At 57.1% G+C, this 6,260-nt stretch overlaps 1 long non-coding RNA gene across 2 annotated transcripts in view; it reads left to right on the top strand.

The window, feature by feature from the left end:
* The first annotated feature begins 4,070 nt into the window (after window positions 1-4,070).
* LOC123522678 overlaps window positions 4,071-6,260 on the top strand; it is a 3,638-nt gene continuing 1,448 nt past the window's right edge. For both annotated transcript variants that reach the window (XR_006680914.1, XR_006680915.1), the window contains exons 1-2: window positions 4,071-4,374; window positions 4,745-4,863. This is a non-coding gene — a long non-coding RNA (uncharacterized LOC123522678). The remainder of the gene's footprint in view (window positions 4,375-4,744; window positions 4,864-6,260) is intronic.

Here is a 6,260-nt window from a genome sequence, read left to right as displayed (position 1 = left end):
CTTTCATTGTTGAGCGGCAAGGCTGTGGGCCCAGGGAGGAGACAGGACCAGCCCAAGGCCCAGTGGGAACGCATGTCCCCTTCCCTCTAAGATTCTACATCTGAACATATGGCTTTGGAGCTGAACAGTCTAGACTGTTCATAGCTGAAGGAGGAAGCAGGACCAGAGAGGGGGAGCTAGTTGCCCAAGGTCGCCCAGTGAGTCTGGGGCCAACATGGGCCCAGAGCCCAGACTGGACCTGAGGTCCCCCTGCCCAGCTGCCTCGCTTGCTCTTCCAGCCCCCTTGGTTTTGTTTCCCCCAGTGAGTGGGCGCAGAACGGGCCCAGCTTCCTTCCTGTCGCCCTGCCCGCCGTCTGCCACGTTGGCAGCCGCCTGCAGCCTTCTTGTCCCTGCTGCTACTGCTGTGGCGGCGCGGCCTCAGCCGAGATCAACCCGCTGAGAATTTGCCCAGAGCTGCCAGAGCCAGCCAGGGCCACCAGAGCCACGGGAGCCAGAGCTGGGGCTGAGCTGGCTGACTCTGCCAGCCAGGGAAGGAATGAACCAGCCAGCAGAGGGAGGGAACAAGGGCTGAGTCAACTGCCAATCTTCCTACCTTCACCTACCAGGGGTCCAGAGCCTGGGAAGTGGGGGGTGTCTGAGTGGGGGGTTCAGGTAGCTAGGTCTGTTTGTGGGAACAGCACAAGTGTGTGTGTTTGGAGGAACACACTGGGGCAGGTCGTCAGTGCACAGGTGACACTGTGTGTGTGTGTTTGTGAGGTTTATACACACACAAGGGTCACTGTGCATTGGGGTGAGTACAGGGAAAGGTGTGTGTGTTCTGACCTTTGCGCAGCTGCCTGTGTACAGAAAGATGCACGCCCCAGCAGTGTGTGCACGGAGAATCAGACTGCCGCCGACACAGGCTCTGTATGTTCACAAAAGGGTCTGGAGGTGTGCCTGGGTTCTGAACTTGGTACTGTGTGTAAGAGAGCAAGGACACGTCTTGAGAGCCTGAGCCCGTGTGGGCACAAGGAACACCGACTGTGTGTGCATAAGGGAATGCTGCCTGCGGCTTCAGTTTTGTGCTTGTCCCTGTGCCCGGAAAGACACTGTGTGACCATGTGGGCCGGTCCAAATGTCCCGGGAGCAGGCGCACTGTGTCTCTGTGCCTGGAGGCCTTTGTAAGTGTGCTTGTCTCATGGGCTGCAGCTGTACTGTGTGTGACGGGGTTTGTTTGCCTATGTGTGCGAGGGGACAGGCGGGGCGGGCATTGTGCTCCCTGGCTGCCTTTACACCAGGTGGGGTGGTCATCGTGCTGTGCAGGGGGTGGGGGCACCCAGCATAACAAGTCTGCCCTGTGTCTTGGGACAGCGAGGACTGGCGTGTGACTGGGCGTGCGAGGTCTGTGAGCACCGCATGCTGGAGACAGGGCAGGCTTCAGACGCCGGGTGAGCCCCGGCTAGGGAGGGGGAGGGCGACCATGCCTGTGTTTGTACTTGTCTGTGCGCCCAGGGTCAGATGCGCGCCATGTGCTGCCTCCTGTGTGCACAGGTGGCTGCTGTGTCCAACCGTGTCTTTGTGTGTTTCGGGTCGTCTGAATGTGCGCAGGAGGGGGACGAGGAAGGGGGATTTGAGTGCGTGCCTGTGCAGGCCCCTTTAACGTGGCAAGTCTAAGAAATGTCGGCCTTCTTGGCAGCAAATCTGGGCTTGGTTCCACTGGGGGTGTCTGCAGAGAGGGGCTCTTAGAGGGGACGTGCTTGAGCGAGAGAGACAGGAAGGGAAGGGGGAGCCAGCCCGTGCTCGGGCTTTCCAGGAGGGGAAGCCAGACATTGGAACTTGTCAACGCTACCTCCCTCCCCACCCCCACATCCCCCCACTGCTGCCTCCCCTCCTGGCGCCTGAAGGCTGCTGGCAGAAGGACAGACAGACAGACAGTGCACACATAGACTGGTGTACCAGCCCAGAGCCTGAATGTAAGCCCGAAATGCACAAGCAGGAGGCTGAGCTCCAGAGAGGGCCAAGGAGGTGCTGGTGCCTGGAGAAGCCTGTGTGCTTTCCTGTGCTGGGGGGAGGGGGTGCTGTTGGCTGCCTGTGCCAACCAGACTAGCGACCAGGCCTGGGCAGTAGAAGACCTCTGGGGAGGGGCTCTGATTGCTCTAACTAGCCTCCCAAGGCTCCCAGCCCCTCTTCCTGTTTGTATGACTGCTCCTTGCCATTGAGAAGTCCATTGCCTCACAATCATCAACTGCAGTGTCTTCTTTAGACTGAAACAGAAGAGGCCCAGAGAGGGACAGCAACTGACCCAGAGTCACACAGCAAAATGAGGCAGAACTCACTGGCATGCAGGACTCCTTTTCCCAGCTTTCTCTGCTGTGAACGCAAGGCCAAGGGCAAGCCAGTCCCATCCTCCCTTGGCCTATTTAGCTCCTTCTCCCTCCCGGGCCTTCGGAATATGAAAATTACCTCTTACTTGCTCTTAATGTGGTCCCGTCTGTTTGCCTGTTAGTCTGTCTGCTTGTCACAAGGGCCTCCAATACCCTCTAAATCAGTAGAACCCAGAAGAGAAGAGGAGGGCTTGGTTCTGGGCCAAGGGCCACTGGGGAGACTGGGGTGGGCTGGGGAGATGGAGAGACAGAAAGTGACTCACGAAGCAAGGAAGGAGCAGAGTGAAGGAGGGAACAGGCGAGGTCTGAGAAGTGGTAGCTGTGCCCTCTTCACCTTCACCTCTAGGCTGGGCACCTGGGGCAAACTTGGAACTCTTAGGGAGTCCTGCTGCTTACCCAAGGAATGGCATCCCAGGGATTCCCTAGCGCCCGAGATCAGCCCCCAACCCTGAAGCAGCAGTCTCATAGGGACAGAGCTTAAACTCAGGTATGTGTGGCTTCTTGGGAGCACGGGAGTTGAGTGGGAATGAGAGATTGTGAGTGAGTTAGGATTGTATGTGTCCCATGAACAAACAGGCTGGGCCATGGCTGGGGGAGGGCTGTGGAATGTGTGTGTGTGTGTGTGATGGATATAAAGATTCCCCCACTACCAAGAGGAGGGTGTGTGCATGGGTTTGCAAGTGTCAAAACAGAAAGGCTTGTGTGAATGTGCACTTATGCTGTGCTTTGTCTTCTGCATAAATGGAAGGTTGTGTTCTGTATAAATGGAGAGTGAAACTGTATAGAGGTAGAAGGATGTGTCTGTGTGTGTGGCAGGATTGATGTGTGCCTGGGTTGTGAGGTGTGTACCTGACTGCATGTGTGCTCGGCTGTGTGTACACTGTCTGTGATTGTTTTGAGGTCATCTGGGGAGCGGCCTGTAGGAGTCCTGACTGGGGATTGTGTGTGCAACCGTGTCTATGTAGGGTGGTAGAAGATGTGAGAGGGCTGTTAACATGCAGTTGCGTGTTATGGAAGAGGGGAGGTTCTGTCGGTGGTTTTTGAGGCAAATACTTTACTTGCCGATTTGCTAACTTTGCCCACCCGAATGTAAGCTCTTTGAGGGCTGGAATCTTTGGCTCTTTTGCTCCTGGTATCCTGAATGTCTAGAATCGTGTCCAATCATGTACAGTTCATTGATGAATTATGAATGAAGGTGTGCATGCTTGGCTGGCTGTGGTAACTGTGCTGTGCATATGGGTTGTGGGTCCATTTGCGTATCAGGGTTGTGCGAGTGAATATTTTGTGTGTCCAGGTGTGTGAGGTTTTAGGCATAAGTGACAGGTAGACTAAGAACATGTACAGGTCTCTGTGTCTGCCTGGGGGTGTGATTGTGTACTTGTGTGAGCACAGCAAGGCTTGGGAGACAGGGCGGTGTACGTGCGCAGTTGTGGGTACATGCGCATGGGGGCGGGAAGGCGCCGTTGGCTTCTCCCAGCCTTCAGCACTCACTCAGCTTCACCCCAGGTCGCCTGCTGCGAAATGTCAGTGGCAGAGAAGCTAAAAATATCTGCTCTCCTCCTTCTGCTTACTGCTTGGGCTGATGGGACTGTGGGGCCCCAGCCGGCCCCTTGGGCCCTGGGGGGAGAAGGAACTGCTGGATGAGGGGGCAGGGGAGGGGGAAGAAAAGAAGGCCCTCTTCAGTGCACCTTCCCCCAATTTCCTCCTGGGCTGCAAAGCGAGGCTTCAGGCTCACCTCTTTCAGGAAGTCCTCAGGAACTGCCATATGTGCGTGTGCGCATGACAGCATGCGTGTGTGGGCCTGTTTGCTGTGGTCTCAAGAGCTGCCAGGACTGTGTTCAGGTGGGACTCCTGCAGGAGATCCAGCCTCTTCTCAGACTGGGGACTCTCAGACTGGACCGTGCTTCCTCTGTCAGCCTGGGGACAACTTCCGAGGACAGAGCTGGTCGCTTTCTTCAGACAGGGGGCTCAGAGGGAGAGAGCTGGTGTGCCTTTCTTCCTAGGGCTGACGGTGAGGCTGTGTATGGGGCTGGGTGATCTGGTCCCAGGCCAGTGTGTGTTTGTGCTGTGGGCACTGCGTGGGTATGAGTGGGTCCTGTCTGGGCTGGTGGTCCTTCAGGGCCCTTGTCTCTTCCCATGCTGGGCTCTTCGAAGCGTCTTTGCCCTGTGGACAAAGTCTGGTGAGTTGTTTCCCTGTGTGGATGTGTGTGAATGAGGGCGACTCTGAGTGTGGGTGGGTCTGGGTCTTGTGTCTTTTCCAGTGGAGGCCTGCAAACACCAGTGGGAAGGAGTAGGGTCCACGCAGGAGCTGCTGGTGTTAGCATGGGGGGTTCTGTTTGTGTGTCAATGCACTTACGTGTGTCTCTATCATATGGTCCCAGGCTGCTGCCATTAAGTTGGTTCTGATGTCGAATGACTGAAGTGGACGCATAGTGACTGGTTTCTGGGAGTAAATCTTTACAGGAGCAGACACCCGCATCTTTCTCTCGTGGAGCACATGGTGGGTTTGAACTGTCGACTTTGTGGTTAGTAGCCCAGCATCCAACCCACAGCACCACAGTCCCTGCTTCTCCCCTGTTCAAGACACCTGAGGGTGTGTCTGCGTGTCAGTGTTTTGGTCATCTGATGACTGTGTTTCGGCATATTTGTTATTTGTGTCTGACTGTCTGGACACCATTATGTCTGGGGGCCTCTCTGTGCCTGTGTGCCAGATTGATTTGGGGAGTCTGTGTGTCCGCTACGCCCCTGTGTCATGTTGGTGGTCCCTGTGTGGGTTGGAATCTGTACACAAACTGGGCACTATCCCCTTCTCCACTCCACTTCATGCTCCATCTTAGCCTCCCACTATTTCTGCATTGAAGGCCTCAGGCTGTGGGTGTGCGGTGTGCATCCACTCCCCCCTCCCAAAGCCTCTGGCTCTGGGCTCTGCTCTCCCACTCACTCTCCTATTGGACTTGAGGTAGAAGCTGAAGCAAAAAGGGCAGGCAGGCAGAGAGCCCAAGACAGCCAGGGGCCGGGCCAGGCTGCCACAAGGGCCCTGCCTCAGCTTTCCTCCAAGCAAGCGCTAAGCCAGAGCCTCGGTTACATGTAAACACCAGCTGTGTCAAGAAGAAGCAGCTTCTTCTAGGTCAACAGACAGCTGTGGGGTTGCTAGGCAACTGCCTGGTTTCCCTTCCACCACCACCACCATTAGTCCCCCCCTCCCACAGCCTCTACCTGCAAACCCTTGGCTGGCTCCCCCACCACAGGGTACCACCACACCCCTCCATGCCAATTAACACAGCAGGGTTGGAGGGGGGGGTCACAGCAGCTTGACTGGGGGGACTCTAGGGCTGGGTTTAAGGTGTTGGGGGTGTGTGTTAACTCTTCTGGTGCCATTGGGCCCCACCTCAATAGTGGAGGAGGGTAGGACTGCTGTGCTAAGAGGCAGATGCTGAGGGAGAGGGGAGCTGAGCTGTGGGGCTGGCTGCCCACCCACTCCTGCTCCCAGGTAGGTCAGCCTGGACTGGAGCTGGGCAGGAGGCAGATGGAACCCCTGGGTGCATTCAGGATTGTATTAATCGGTCAGTTCCCCTCCCCCTCCTGCCCAGCCAAGCCTTTGGAAGGCTGAAGAGCTCTCTGGCAATCAAAGGGTTTAGTTCCCCCTTTACTTTCCCCCTCCCGGGATCGCCACCCCCATTTCTAAGGCAGCACCTGCGCTCCCAGCTGCTAGGTCCCGGCAGCCCTTGCAGCGCCCTGGGCCCTCGTTCTTGCCCAGGCCCAGCGCGCCTTCTGCTTGGCCTGGGCCTTCTCGGTGGGGCTGTGGGGCGGGGAGACAGGGCCCCACCGCCCCGACCACATCCCCCGGCCCCAGGAAAGGGGTTCGGTCCTTCTGAGTGGGAACCCACAGGCCCCGGG

This window comes from Echinops telfairi, unplaced genomic scaffold (genome assembly GCF_000313985.2).
Source record: "Echinops telfairi isolate 266 unplaced genomic scaffold, ASM31398v2 ScPeMD7_7457;HRSCAF=8495, whole genome shotgun sequence".
In the NCBI taxonomy this organism is placed as follows: domain Eukaryota; kingdom Metazoa; phylum Chordata; class Mammalia; order Afrosoricida; family Tenrecidae; genus Echinops; species Echinops telfairi.
The sequence above is the reverse complement of the archived record's forward strand: the minus strand, read 5'-3'. Positions and strand labels throughout refer to the sequence as shown.